The sequence below is a fragment of the Petromyzon marinus genome, unplaced genomic scaffold (assembly GCF_048934315.1).
Source record: "Petromyzon marinus isolate PM22_M1 ecotype Great Lakes invasive population unplaced genomic scaffold, UKy_Petmar_22M1.pri1.0 PM_G_Scaffold_62, whole genome shotgun sequence".
NCBI lineage: Eukaryota > Metazoa > Chordata > Hyperoartia > Petromyzontiformes > Petromyzontidae > Petromyzon > Petromyzon marinus.
The window spans coordinates 496,668-512,944 of NW_027423016.1; the positions used below are offsets into that span (position 1 = coordinate 496,668).

Sequence of the window (16,277 nt, forward strand, 5' to 3'; positions counted from 1 at the left end):
GTCTCTCTCTCATCATCATCATCATGGTGGCTAGGAGATGTGAATTACCTCGCCTGGTATACAGGAGGTTGTGGGTTAGACCCTGACGCCTGCTGCTGCTGTATATTTAGAGTCTGCGTGTCTCTCTCATCATCATCATGGTGGCTAGGAGATGTTGACTACCTCACCTGGTATACAGGAGGTCGTGAGATAGACCCTGACGCCTGCTGCTGTATATTTGGAGTGTACATGTCTCTCTCTCATCATCACGGTGGCTAGGAGATGTGAATTACCTCGCCTGGTATACAGGAGGTTGTGAGTTAGACCCTGACGCCTGCTGCTGCTGTATTTTTAGAGTGTACATGTCTCTCTTTCATCATCATCATCATCACGGTGGCTAGGAGATGTTGACTACCTCACCTGGTATACAGGAGGTCGTGAGTTAGACCCTGACGCCTGCTGCTGCTGTATATTTGGAGTGTACATGTCTCCCTCCCCGTAGTCGCAGTAGATTTTTCTCCAGGTCTTCCGTTGTTTCCTCCACATTGGAAATCAACGTGCGTTTAGGGTACTGTATTTGGCTGTGATACATTACCTCATTAAAATGCAAATCAACGTATACAATTTTTGACATGCGTTTTTCTGGATTTTCTTGTTGTTATTCTGTCTCTCACCGTTCAAATAAACCTACCATTAAAATGATAGACTGATCATTTCTTTGTCATTGGCTAAACGTACAAAATCAGCAGAGGATCAAATACTTTTGGGTGAAAGAATCAAGGAGTGAAGTTCACGATAACAAGTAACCACGGTAAGTAGCGATAGGAGGGCGATGAGGAGGTTGACCATCGGTAAGCGAGTGCCAGGAGCAACAGTGGAGAATCATGAATCACGATGATTGCTTCACACAAATAAAAACACTCAACACGCGTCACTAACCGCTGTGCGCCCTTCAAAGGAAAATATCCCGCATGAAGTCGAGGATGTCCCTTCTTGACAGCACTGAACGACTGTGACCAGTCACAAGCTAATCACTCAGCTATTTCAATGCTAAATTATCCTGTTTGATTTGTACTAGGTGCCTCTGTGGATGTGTAAGCTTTGACTTTAACATAGCTATTTCTATGACCAGTCTCAAGCTAATCACTCAGTTATTTCAATGCTAAATTCTCCTGTTTGATTTGTACTAGGTGCCTCTGTGGATATGTAGGCTTTGACTTTAACATAGCTATTTCTATGACCAGTCACAAGCTAATCACTCAGCTATTTCAATGATAAATTCTCCTGTTTGATATGTAAACCCCTTTGTCAAGGTGCCTCACTTCTCTAAACCAGCTTAAAAAGACGCTACGAATCTTAACAGCGTTCATTGAAGCTCTGTCGTCCCGACAGGTTTGTTCCTTTCACCTGAAGAAGGCCACTTGTGTTGTGGCCGAAACGTCGTGAGATTTTAATTGTGTTATTTCATTAATTTATTATTTTATTCTCATTCTACGTGGTGACTTTACCGAAAGAACCAAAGAAGATGCTTTACAAGTGCCGCGAGGTAGGAACTAGCTGACCCAGCGCGATGGCCGTGGCCATGGAGTCAAGATTTGTGGGGGGCACCAAATCTTAAGAGGTCTCCCACCCACCAGAAAAAATAAATCTAAATTTGAAAACTAATTTCCTGTCTTAAATATGAAAAAAAATTCACGAACACATGGGACGGACTTGTTATTTGTTTATTACAATAATGTCTAATAGTGGTGTTGTATTATTACATTGTTCTGTTTTTATTTATTTATGACCTTTGCTTGTATCATCGTATGTAATGGCAGAGATTAGGGATTTAAAAAGTACAACCATAACCACAATCACGCGAACTGAAATCTATGCGTTGTTACATGAAGACAAGTCCAGATATTGTGGCCAAGGTTTAGCAAGTTGTCGTTTTTATTTACATGGCATAGCAATTATAATTTTTTGTAAAAAATATTGTTTATAGCAATATATTATAATTAGTACGGCCTTGCCCTGCACACATCATCAGTGGGTTACCGCTCACAGTCCAGGCACGTGGTGTCCTACGGGCGCTGTGGGCACTGATTGGCGCCACAGGTCACGACGTCATCCTCATTAACATAACGAGCGCCGCGTGCGCTTTTGGCGGGAAACTGCAGCGCGAGGGTGGGGAGGGGGAAGGGGCCGTCACGTGACGGTCGGTGGCAGTTGGCGGGAGACGCCGTTGCCAGGGCAACGCCCCCAGTCGGTAGTCGTCATGGAGTCATCGGCGCCTCAGTGAGACTCGTTAGAGATTAACTTAGTAAGAGATTAACTTAGTAAGTTATTAACTTAGAGATTAACTTAGTAAGAGATTAACTTAGTAAATATTAACTTAGTAAGATATTAACTTAGTAAGATATTAACTTAGTAAGAGATTAACTTAGTAAGAGATTAACTTAGTAAATATTAACTTAGTAAGATATTAACTTAGTAAGATATTAACTTAGTAAGAGATTAACTTAGTAAGATATTAACTTAGTTAGAGATTAACTTAGTTAGAGATTAACTTAGTAAGAGATTAACTTAGTTAGAGATTAACTTAGTTATTAACTTAGTAAGATATTAACTTAGTTAGATATTAACTTAGTTAGATATTAACTTAGTTAGAGATTAACTTAGTAAGAGATTAACTTAGTAAGATATTAACTTAGTTAGATATTAACTTAGTAAGATATTAACTTAGTTAGATATTAACTTAGTTAGATATTAACTTAGTTAGAGATTAACTTAGTAAGAGATTAACTTAGTAAGATATTAACTTAGTTAGATATTAACTTAGTAAGATATTAACTTAGTTAGATATTAACTTAGTTAGAGATTAACTTAGTAAGAGATTAACTTAGTAAATATTAACTTAGTAAGATATTAACTTAGTAAGATATTAACTTAGTAAGATATTAACTTAGTAAGATATTAACTTAGTAAGAGATTAACTTAGTAAGATATTAACTTAGTAAGATATTAACTTAGTAAGAGATTAACTTAGTTAGATATTAACTTAGTTAGAGATTAACTTAGTTATATATTAACTTAGTTAGATATTAACTTAGTTAGAGATTAACTTAGTTAGTTATTAACTTAGTAAGATATTAACTTAGTAAGAGATTAACTTAGTTAGAGATTAACTTAGTTAGAGATTAACTTAGTTAGAGATTAACTTAGTAAGATATTAACTTAGTTAGAGATTAACTTAGTTAGATATTAACTTAGTAAGAGATAAACTTAGTAAGAGATTAACTTAGTAAGAGATTAACTTAGTAAGAGAATAACTTAGTAAGATATTAACTTAGTAAGAGATTAACTTAGTAAGAGATTAACTTAGTAAGAGATTAACTTAGTAAGAGAATAACTTAGTAAGAGATTAACTTAGTAAGAGATTAACTTAGTAAGATATTAACTTAGTTAGAGATTAACTTAGTAATAGATTAACTTAGCTAGAGATTAACTTAGTAACAGATTAACTTAGTAAGATATTAACTTAGTAAGAGATTAACTTAGTTAGATATTAACTTAGTAATAGATTAACTTAGAGATTAACTTAGTAAGATATGAACTTAGTAAGAGATTAACTTAGTAAGAGATTAACTTAGTAAGATATTAACTTAGTAAGAGATTAACTTAGTAAGAGATTAACTTAGTAAGATATTAACTTAGTTAGATATTAACTTAGTAAGATATTAACTTAGTTAGAGATTAACTTAGTAAGAGATTAACTTAGTAAGATATTAACTTAGTAAGAGATAAACTTAGTAAGAGATTAACTTAGTAAGAGATAAACTTAGTAAGATATTAACTTAGTAAGATATTAACTTAGTAAGATATTAACTTAGTAAGACATTAACTTAGTTAGAGATTAACTTAGTTAGATATTAACTTAGTAAGATATTAACTTAGTAAGATATTAACTTAGTAAGATATTAACTTAGTAAGACATTAACTTAGTTAGAGATTAACTTAGTTAGATATTAACTTAGTAAGAGATTAACTTAGTAAGATATTAACTTAGTAAGACATTAACTTAGTTAGAGATTAACTTAGTTAGATATTAACTTAGTAAGAGATTAACTTAGTAAGATATTAACTTAGTAAGATATTAACTTAGTTAGAGATTAACTTAGTTAGATATTAACTTAGTGAGATATTAACTTAGTTAGAGATTAACTTAGTAAGAGATTAACTTAGTAAGAGATAAACTTAGTAAGATATTAACTTAGTAAGATATTAACTTAGTAAGACATTAACTTAGTTAGAGATTAACTTAGTTAGATATTAACTTAGTAAGAGATTAACTTAGTAAGATATTAACTTAGTAAGATATTAACTTACAGATTAACTTAGTTAGAGATTAACTTAGTAAGATATTAACTTAGTAAGAGATTAACTTAGTAAGAGATTAACTTAGTAAGAGATTATCTTAGTAAGATATTAACTTAGTAATAGATTAACTTAGAGATTAACTTAGTAAGATATTAGCTTAGTAAGAGATTAACTTAGTAAGATATTAACTTAGTTAGAGATTTACTTAGTAAGATATTAACTTAGTAAGAGATTAACTTAGGTAGATATTAACTTTTTAAGATATTAACTTAGTAAGCTATTAACTTAGTAAGATATTAACTTTGTAAGATGTTAACTTAGTAAGAGATTAACTTAGATGTTAACTTAGTAAGAGATTAACTTAGTAAGAGATTAACTTAGTAAGATATTAACTTAGTAAGATATTAACTTAGTAAGAGATTAACTTAGTAAGAGATAAACTTAGTAAGATATTAACTTAGTAAGATATTAACTTAGTAAGATATTAACTTAGTAAGATATTAACTTAGTAAGATATTAACTTAGTAAGAGATTAACTTAGTAAGAGATTAACTTAGTAAGATATTAACTTAGAGATTAACTTAGTAAGAGATTAACTTAGTTAGATATTAACTTAGTAAGATATTAACTTAGTAAGAGATTAACTTAGAGATTAACTTAGTTAGAGATTAACTTAGTAAGATATTAACTTAGATAGATATTAACTTAGTAAGATATTAACTTAGTAAGATATTAACTTAGTAAGAGATTAACTTAGTAAGATATTAACTTAGAGATTAACTTAGTAAGATATTAACTTAGTAAGATATTAACTTAGTTAGAGATTAACTTAGTAAGAGATTAACCTAGTAAGAGATTAACTTAGTAAGAGATTAACTTAGTAAGATATTAACTTAGTAAGATATTAACTTAGTTAGATATTAACTTAGTAAGATATTAACTTTGTAAGCTATTAACTTAGTTAGAGATTAACTTAGTTATATTTTAACTTAGTAAGAGATTAACTTAGATGTTAACTCAGTAAGAGATTAACTTAGTAAGAGATTAACTTAGTAAGATATTAACTTAGATATTAACTTAGTAAGATATTGACTTAGATATTAACTTATTAAGATATTAACTTAGTAAGAGATTAACTTAGAGATTAACCTCGTTAGAGATTAACCTCGTTAGAGATTCACCTAGTCAGGGATAACTTACTAACAGTTATTTCAAAGTAAATAAACAGCAATGGTTTAACACAAAGCAACATTCCGCACATGTTCAACATTCACCAGTCTGGCTCGCTTCAACCAATGCTGGTGAACTGCAAGATGGATCATTACAGGTGAAGGACATTTTTATTTAAACTTTCGTGACTGCAGCGGTCCGTATTCTAACGGTTCTTTCGGTAAAACAAAGTTAACGTACATAGAAAAAAATAATAATCCAAATAAAGCGATTAAAAATATCACGACCTTTCGGTTAAAACACAAGCGTATGACGGACCGCTTTGTGTTTGCGTATCGAAACGTTGTGATGTTTTTAATAACTTTTTTTCGATCTACGTGGCTTAATTAAAAGATACTCTTTGGTTCTTTCAGTAAAGTCACGTAGGTATACATTTTATATAGAGTATGGATTCCTGCAATCACGAAAGCTTCAAATCTAGATTTTACTGAAAGAACCATAGAACACAGGCAAGGACCCTATCAGATATGGGTCCTATAACCAAAGGCAACATCGCCCCCTGCCGGCAGATACCTGTTTAGGTTGTTCTATGGATGAACTCGCCTCTGTCATAGGCACGTGGAATTTCCATTGGCTCAGGGTTGTGTTTACCTTGTGCTGCACAAGGACAAGCTGTCATGAGGGGGTCCCTTAGGCTAAAATGAAGCTGACGCTCAGATCATTTGTTACAGTGTGTGTGCAATATGAATACATTTATAATCTTTCACAACTATCGACATATGCCTTCAACTAATGTTTGTATCATGTATTTCACTGTCTAAAAACATCTAAATACAACAAAAAACTAAGTGAAATCACGCGTCGCTATGTGCAAATGACTGCGTACAGTGTTAGCATTTTTATATTTGCATGGCACGCCTTAAGTGTACTACATTTCGAGGACAACATTTGCCCTTTGATAGGTCAAAACATGTTTTTTACATTTTAGCACCCGATTTGAAGATGGATTGTAGCCCTTGAACGTCATTGTCCCATAGTTGTGGAGTTGGGTGCTCTATGCAATGCATTTGGATTAATGTGGCTTATTTATAGCACCTCATCTCAAACAACGCAGTGGGCATGTTTACTCTATATTATTAATCTACGTTTTACATTTAATTATGAAGGTTGACTAGAGTACATTTTTTATCATATTTCCCATTGCCATGACAACAAACATTTGTTGCAACATACGTATTGTGGTAGCAATGATGGTCTGCTAGCTTGCAGGGCCGTGAGAGAAAGCGGCGGCTTATTGCGGAGGCCTTTATCCAGCAGTGGATCGACCATGGCTGATGACGATCCACTGTAGTGCCCTCATCTATACGCAGAAAACGAATCGCTGGTGTGTTGCATGGTGAGGTGGCCCAGAGACCCTTTCACACGATGCTCTATTTGAAGTTAAACATCATATTCACGTGGAGCCACATCTCCACATTCGATATACAATGTTGCCAGTATCAAACACACCGTAATACCCGCACCTCCGATTAGCACGGTTGGCTACGTACGGCGCGGAACACGCGTACGTGTGTGTCCACGCTTCTACACGAGGATAAGTGGACGGAGATAAGCATTGATATTTGGATCCACCAACAATACCCCGCATATCGGTGTGGATAAGAAGAGTTTACAACATGCGCGTTGCTATATGTATGAGTTCCCTAACACAGAAACGGAATTCTTGTTTTGCAAGAATAATGCGAGAATAATGTGATGTTTGTTGTTGTCATTACAGTGTTCACAAAGGCGTGGAGTCGATGGATGGCTTTGGCCAGTATTCTGGTACGTATACCAATGACTTTCAAGGAAATCTCAAATGCGGCGATTCCTCAGAAAGTAGAGAAGCCAAAGAGAACGTTGGAGGTGAGATAATGAGACTTGGTGTATGAGTACATGTGATGGGTAGTCTCAAATGGTTTCGTTTTATCGTTGCGTAAGGCATCAGTCGCTTCACCAGCATTGGTGCAAGCAAGCTTGAAGATACTCAATGTCGAAACCAATACAGAGCTTGCCTGTGTTGTACCAATGCTGCTGATGGGATGTGCAAATAATACTTTTATATTTTTTTACGTGGAGGCGCATATATGGGAAGGGGTCATAGCTGCTTATTTATGTAGTTACCTATAGTATTCTCCACAATCGTGCTCATTATACGTTTGTGTTAACTGTACATTGCAACCTTCTTCCTAATATTCCGAAGGGACTTTTCAGATTTCTCTTTAATTGTATAATTATGTAATAATAGGGATTTTCCCCTTTTTTCTGGCAACAAAACTGAAACCTTTTTAACAAGGATTCACGTTACTGCATTAACCACAATAATTGCAGTCAAAATGCAAACAAAAAACATACTATGATAATATATGCATTGTCCTTGAAACTGAAAACATATCTCTTTTTTTCCCCAGAAAACTCAGAAGACTTTAGTATCAGTGAAATGCGATCAGTTTCTGAAATTCGTATCCTTTTTGAGATTGCCTCTTTAAAACAAAAAAATAATCGATCATATCAAGTGAGGGCCCTTGCCTGTAAGATTGGTATTTCACTCACCAGAATTGAGCTTCAACCGGACTAGACTTTGCTTTTTTGTTGTTGCATCAACGCTGCTGAAATTATTCACTCCGAGAAAGACGTGTGGCCGCTCGGATGTGTAATACATCGCCTTATTTTTTATATTATGTGCAGGGACAGGTATGTGACAGAGGAGTATTGCATGCTTGATATTTTTGTGCTATTTTTACTATGTTCATTTGTGAACATTCAACAAAATATATATGAAATTAATGAGTGGACTTCCTTCAGCTGTGTTGCTCTTGAAACGAGTAAGAACCAACCAGGTAGGCTTCAGCGGTAGAGGGATCAGCTCACAATCTCAAGGTTGTGAAATTCAAATCCTGATTGGAGGTTGACTCAGCCAATTTTCCCTCTGGGGTTAATATAAAATTATTACCACTTTGTTGGGGAAGTCAACTGGTTGTCCTATAAGAATGTGGAATTTCCACCACTGGTTCAGGGCTGTAAACAGGAGTTTAGCACCGCCTCAGTGCTCATTTGAGCAGGAAATCACCGACTTTTTTGTTTACCTTGTTTACCTTAGAAGTGTCTTAGTCTGTCTTCTGGGTTCTTTCAGTAAAGTCACCCACGTAAAAGGGAAATAATAAAATAATAAAATAAAACAATAATATAAAATTCTCACGACGTTTCGGCCACAACACAAGTAACCTTCTTCTGTCTTAGTCTGGTGCTCTATCATTGTGTTATCTATATATTCAGAGTGGTCCAGATGTTTTGTGACCCCCCCATTTAATTCACAAAACCTTCATATTTTTAAAATAAAGTTTCTTCAAAACAGAAATGAATACACAAAGGGGGAAAATGTTACGAGTCAATTAATTGGAGGTCACAAAACATCTGGAGCACCCTTCAGAATATAAATAACAAACAATAACGTCAATGAAACCAAAATAATTAAAATACTTGCTGGATTGTGTGACATTGTGTGTTTTATGAGCAAAAATGTAGTTATGCTTTCTGAAAAAGGTGTTGAGACTCAGTGAGACTCTCATTGATAAATAAGCGTAACAACGACAATAACCCCAAACAATGCGAATGTACAATTTCCTCAATAAATGTTAGCACATGTTTGTCTTTGAATAAAGTAACAAAAGTCTCCTTTTTTAGTTATTCTCCATGGGAATTCATAATCCTAAACATATGTTATCCTAAACTTACCTTCAGCGTTGCCTTACAGACATATTTTCAAGGAGTTTCCTTTTTTTAACTCGGTTCAGTCTCGCGTCATGGATGACGTAAGCATATGGCATTTTACACTTAAACAAACGTGTAACTTACGGTTTGATTTCTATGCAGTGATACCAGTTTTGTTTTGCTCGGTACTATACATCTTCATTACTGATGGTAACTATGTCTGTGGAATGTACCAAGAGGGTTGATATTAATGGTCATTACTAAGTGAAACAATCATAAGGTTACAACATTTAAGATTTCTAGAGGTAATCATACAGGCATATTTAACACGTAGGCTTTCGCGATCAATATTATTCACCATTCTGGCGAATTGCCCGATGATGCTGGATGTAATTACCAGCGAAACGTCGTGCTCAAACTGTAAATGTTGTGGATTCACTCTTCAATACACTGGTGGGCTATAGTAGTGAACTATTTGTCTTTTGTCAACGTGACACTTTTTTGCTGATTGGCCGTGTCGGGTGGTGGAGGGTTACGACACATTTATAAATAACGCGATCTAACCCAAAAACCTTTATTATGAATACATGCATATCATGCAAGCATATGCATGCTATAATGAGGTGACTGAACAGCAGAGTGAGCGGCTCACAATCTGAAATTTGTGATTTCAAATCTAGGTTGGGGGTTAACTCACCCCATCATCCTACCAGGGTTGATATAATTGGTACCACTTTGTGGATGAGTCTGCAGTGATTACCCAATGGAGAGACAGACTCATCCCCAACTTAACACCGCCTCAATGCTTACTTGTGACTAACTCTGCCGAATTGATAACACTTGCACAACTTCCAAGAGGCAATGACAGTACCTCATATGAATGCTGGATATGACTTTATACGATGTTTAACAAACTTTGTCTTACATTTTTTAAAATTAAGATTCTGTGCACAAACAGACCTGTAGTGGTTTGTGCTCCAACTGGTTCTGGGAAGACTGTTATTTTTGAGCTGGCCATAATTCGACTCTTAATGGAATGCCAAGGGCCCTCCTACAATGCAAAAGTTATTTATAGTAAGTACGTCTCTTAATTGTTACATTATACATTGTTGCAATTGCCCACACGGTATTGTATTCGTACAACAGCAAGCACGCTTGATGTAGACCTGTGTGAGCATGAATGTGACGCGCACCCCCTAGTGGCCCCCATCAAGGCACTGTGTCGGGAGAAATTCGAAGACTGGCAGAACAAGTTTGGAGCACTCGGCATTCAGTGCAAAGAGCTTACCGGAGACACGGACGTCGATGACTATTTTGAGACACAAGATGCCCAAATAATATTGACAACACCGGTAAGTGTTGAAAAAATAAATAAGCTGACAATACGCCTCCTTCACGTAGCTGTCCTTCCACATTAAAATTAAGGGTATATTTTTTAGACATCCCATCAGCCACCACACGACCTTCTGGGATCATAATAATTTCAGCAGTATTGGTTCAACACAAGCAATACTCTGGACCGGTTTTGCTTATCACTGTCTCATTAGCAGAGTCAGGCTTTCTTAAGCCTATTTTTCTGAATTGCTCGATGTGTATAGGTGAGGACCCACTCTGTTAGATATGGGTCCTAGTTTGATGCTGACCTACATAATACGGAACACAACGTAATGTCTCACCTGTGCTCAGGTTTCTCATTGGCTCCCAGTTCACACCCGCATTGAGTTTAACGTTCTCCTACTCGTGTTCAAGGCCTTCAATGGGCTTGCTGCACCTCACATCCAGGAAACGATTCAACCGTACACTTCGCAAAGTTGATTCAGCCGTACACTCCACCGGGATCTTTCATATCCACCGATAATTCCATACTCGGGTGTGGCACGCTCCCAGAGTGTGAACCTGGGGTCACGGGGCTTTTGTTTGTACATTGTAATGTTATATCTCTACTGGGCTCACTGACTTCATTTGTTTGCAGGAAAAATGGGATAGCACAACAAGACAGTGGCACGACAGGTCTCTCGTGCAGGTCGTGAGGCTGTTTCTGATTGATGAGGTAGAGTACATGACTGTATTGTTCTTGGTTTTCCTCGGCATACTTTTGTAAATACAGCGATACCCCCATTTACTCCCCCCCCCCCCCCGCCACCTCACATATCGCAAATACGTCGTCACTTCATGGATACCGCGACCTGTTTTGCGTCGCCTCCACCCACACATACGTCGATGACAGCATCCGTCCTTTCTCGGGTCCGTCACCTCAGCCTTCGCCTCCACCTGCCCTGTAAATTGCTTCGATTGACGTCGTTTGGATATTCGCTATCGCACCTTTCAGGAACGCATCCCCGACGTAAACCGGGTTATTCCTGTGCACAGTATTGAATTTATAGGAAGCGGCCACAGTGGTGTGATGGTTAGCGCGCTGGATTTGCAATCCAATAAAGTGACATAGTTATACAGGGACTCCTTGACTTATGAGATAGACGTGTGCCTGGAAAGGTGCGCGTATCTCAAAATCGCGTATGTTCAATAGCAATTTTCCCAGAATAAATAATGGTACAGGAGGTGGTTCGGGGATTTCACTCGCACTCGCTGACGTAATCGCTTTTATTATCCTAGCCTATATCAATACAATACATGTACCCACAATATAATACTTTACATTAAAAAGAAAATCACGTAAACTCTAATTTACTTCCTATAAAATAAAGAAATCCGGTATTGCTTGTTAAGACGCCGGAGTTGCATTGCGGAGGGGATGGATGGAGGCGAGGAGGGAGACAGACTTAGAGTTAGTGAATGCCGTACAAGTATAGCGCACGAGTTATCGTACCGCACTGGTTGCTGGCAACGCCGTTGGGTCGCGGTGCCAGGCTAGGGTGGCGCATCTCGTGTTGCGGATGACGATATTCCGAAAATTGCCTAGCGTATGTCAATATAAAGTCTAAATACAACGCGCACGTTATTCCAAAATGACGTACCACAAAAGCAGGTAAACCGAGGATTGCATGCATACGGTTACAGTACCTAATTTGAATATATGGTCATCGAATTGAAGTGGGAGTACCATGTGTTAATTTTTCGATCATAAAGTTGGACCCATTCAAACAACTTATAAAGAAGTTGCTGGCATTTGTGCCCAGGTGTCTGAGATGTTGGGAATTTCGTGGCAAGACAGAATACTGTAAGCAATGCAGAAGTCTGGAAGAGTACACGACAGCTCAGTACTTCAGGGTGGTTCATGCTTGCAGGATGGGGAAGGGCCGATTGCCGATACAGGCATTGTAGTGGTCTCCACGAGTTTGGACAACTCAAGGAAAAGAACCTGAGACAAGATCGTGGGATACTTCGATAAAAAAAAAATCATGGAAGTTGCGTCGTGTTATGCTGTGGGTCATGGTGCAGGTACACACAGTAGGGGATGAGTCACGTGGTGCCACCTTGTAGGCTGTGGTCAGCAGAATGAAGACGCTTTATAACCTTGTCCCTCCAACCTCCACAAAGGATGCGCTTCAACCGCTGCATACCTGTGCGGGAGTACGGATCATCGCCCTGTCAGCCACCATTCCCAATATAGAAGATGTGAGTTGGCATACTTATTATACATTGTTTAAACATATACTGTATCGCTACAATCTTGATTTGAAGCTTTCGTGACTGCAGAAATCCATACACTTGGGTTCTTTCGGTGAAGTCACGTATATATAATTTGTATTTATTTTATACCTACGTGACTTGAGCGAAAGAACCAAAGAGTATATATATTGCTATAACATTGGCTAATAGCCAGGTGGCTCAGTGGTAGAGCGAGCGGCTCGCAATCAGAAGGCTGCGAGTTAAAGTCCTCGTTGGGGGTGCTAACTCGTTCCATGGTCCTTCGGGGGTAATTAAAATCAGTATCACTTTGTGGGGGAGTCAATATTGGTTCTACGGATAGACTCTCCCCCGTTATAAGAATGTAGAATGTCCACCGCTGGCTCAGGGCTGTAAACAGGATATGAGCACCGCCTCAATGCTCATTTGAGTAAAAAAATAACCTTCACGTCTACTATAAACTAGTTGCATTTAATTTGTAACATCCACTGTTAAAAGGAATTTGTGTCATCTTAATCAAGTTGCACGTGGGCAAATGCCCAGACATTTTTTTTGACTTATATATATATAAAATATGGAGAGGTATGAATACCTCTCAATGCATTTAAATTAATATTTGTATATCCTCTACAAATATTGCTGAGGCATCCACCTTTCTCTTTCTAGGTTGCCGAGTGGTTGTCTGATAGGGATGGAACGGCAATCTTCGTAAAATTGGATGAAAAGCATCGGCCTGTGAAACTCCGCAAAATCGTGTTGGGATTTCCTTTCTATCGTCTACAGACTGCCTTTAAATTTGACTTGATACTCAACTACAAGCTCGCAAAAATTATACAAACATATTCTGAGCAAAAGCCAACGCTCATTGTGAGTACATGTCTTATTTGTTGTTCCAAGTCAAAATGGCATGATTAGTTTAATTGCATATTTTTTAAAATTTAAATATTTTGCATGCATAGCCCTTAAATATGGAATATGTTAAGGTGTATATGGCCTCCATTGACACATACGTAGCAAACAGGAAATGCAATGTGGACAAAAATCTCATGTGTAGCCTTAACAGACTTTTGGGGGAAGTGCTGGTGGAAGTGCTGGTAAGCGAGCACTTATGAAGACCATCATGAGCACACGAGGGGGTGGGTGGGCAGCACCACGCCGGACCGCCTTTGTTTCCCCAATGCTGATGTTTCAGTATCAAGGCAGGTACTCATTTGAGGCTGAGTAGACCTAAGGAAGCCCCAGAATTGGTTGAAATATTCACCGTCGCTTTTGATCATGAGCGGGAATCGAACTCGGGTAACAGGGTTTGTAGCACGGTTCACTAACCACCACTCCCCACTTGCATATCTATAACCATGCATATACAATCACACAACGGCAATATCCCCTGTTTAGTCTTTACAAGACTCAGTTTCAGTTTTCTCAGTTTCATTTATTCGGTGTAGAGCCCTGTGAGCCATCCGGCTCTTGAATCGGGTGCAACCGCAACAAACAAAAACATGAACAAGAAAAACATGATTATTCTTAGCTCTTTCGGTAAAGTCACGTTGAAGGGAAACAATAAAATAATAGAATATATATAAAACAATAAAAATTCTCACGACGTTTCGACCATAACACAAACGGTCGTCATCAGGTGTGAAAAGCAATGGCAAGAAACATTTGAAAGAAGTGTCGGTTCGCATTAATTAATTTATTTTTGAACGGTGTTTTTATTTATAAAAAAACGTCAGCGCCACGTGCAGCGATTTGGCAGTTTATTTAGAAGGACGAGTCCATCTATGTTCTGAAAAGAGGAGGGGGGAGACGAAAAATTAATGTATGCTGTCTGAAAGCCACCGTAAGCGTGAACAATCAATTAAGACCTGAAATGGTGTATCAAATCCTTCCAATGATTGCTAAGCCAGAATTGTGTGCTCCATTTAGAAAGTGTTTCTTTCGTGGACGGTTTGGTAACGCTGGCGCGCAAGCCGTTTAGAAGAGGTGGGTGGCTCTGAAGAGAGCCTTTGGGTTGGTTGAGTGCGCGAGAGATGAAGCCGTAGAGAGTGCGGCCCTGGCGCTTGAGGGCGTAGATCACGTCCGTGGCGGTGACGGCCTCGCGCTGTCTGGGCAAGAAGCATTTAGCGAGCACCTGTAGAGGCCATACACATATACGTTTGCGCACACAAAACGTTATAAAAGTATGCATTTATACAATGAATATCACACCTAGTCAAGCGCACATATATAAATATTAAAATGGTTTAGGCCTTAGATATTTCACGTGCATTCCTTTGGAAGCAGGCATACTTTTTTAATAGCGTGCATTGAAGGCACCTTGTGGTTATTCTTTTACAGTTCTGTGCGACGAGAAGAAGTGTTCAGCTGGCTGCAGCCACACTGGCTAAATATGCTAAATTCATGATTGATTTCCAGCACAGGCAGAGGTAGGCGTGGGAATTGGGCTCTACACATATTCGTGTTTCGCAAATGTTCTGTGATTAAGATATTGGTGTAAAAGTAACGGTCAAGGTGCCGCCTCAAGTTCCTTGTTCGAGCCACTGCTGGTGTTAACCTCCGCTTGAGAGAAAAAAATATGTTGAATGACTCCAATATCCACGATGATGTTGGTCGCGAAAGCCTACGTGTTAAACTGACTTCATAATTTATTTTGCAATATGAAATACGTACCGAGGCCCTTCGCTCTTATTTGCCTTAGGCCCCTCATAAGTTTAATCTGGGCCTGATCATAATGCATCTAAGGCCCAGGGAACAAGGTGATCAAGGGGAGATTGACACATGTGATTGTGAAAATTCCACACTTACACTATGGCACCAAGTCCGTCAGCCGACAAGGGCAATGCCACTGTCATCATGGACAAAACAAAATATAACAACAAAATTCAAGAACTACTCAACGATGGCAGCTATACAAAAATAAAAAGAGATCCCACCAACAGCCTGGTCACCAAAACGAACAAAATCATCTCTGATTCAACAGCATTAATTGATGAGATCAAACAGTTCTCCTTGAAACCCTCTGCTGCCAGACCACCAAGATTATATGGCCTTCCAAAGATACACAAAGAAGATACACCCGTTCGTGCCATCGTCTCTACTATCAACTCCCCCACCTACAAACTGGCACGTTTTCTTGCTGATATACTGCGACCTTTCACTGGAAAAACCACCTCTGCGGTACTAAATTCTACTCACCTGGTATCGACAATCAAAGGCATTTCCCTGTCCCCAGACAACCTGCTTGTTAGTTTTGATGTGGTGTCCTTGTTCACCAAAGTCCCGGTACCTGACACCATCACTATCATTGAAGACCTGGTTCATCAAGGACTGCATACTGATGTACCCCCCCCTGGTGAAACATTGCTTAAGCAACACATACTTCACCTGGAATGGAACTTTCGACAAACAAACTGAGGGCACCCCAATGG

At 38.1% G+C, this 16,277-nt stretch overlaps 2 long non-coding RNA genes across 2 annotated transcripts; both read left to right on the forward strand.

The window, feature by feature from the left end:
* The first annotated feature begins 2,194 nt into the window (after positions 1-2,194).
* On the forward strand, positions 2,195-9,499 carry LOC142919826 (uncharacterized). Its single transcript, XR_012938507.1, has 5 exons — positions 2,195-2,259; positions 5,619-5,668; positions 7,289-7,416; positions 7,962-8,012; positions 9,292-9,499. It is a non-coding gene; the product is annotated as an uncharacterized LOC142919826 (long non-coding RNA).
* A 709-nt stretch (positions 9,500-10,208) lies between these two features.
* Positions 10,209-15,657, forward strand: LOC142919827 (uncharacterized). The gene is made up of 6 exons (XR_012938508.1): positions 10,209-10,335; positions 10,462-10,613; positions 11,234-11,311; positions 12,661-12,837; positions 13,516-13,716; positions 15,187-15,657. It is a non-coding gene; the product is annotated as an uncharacterized LOC142919827 (long non-coding RNA).
* The last annotated feature ends 620 nt before the right edge of the window (positions 15,658-16,277 follow it).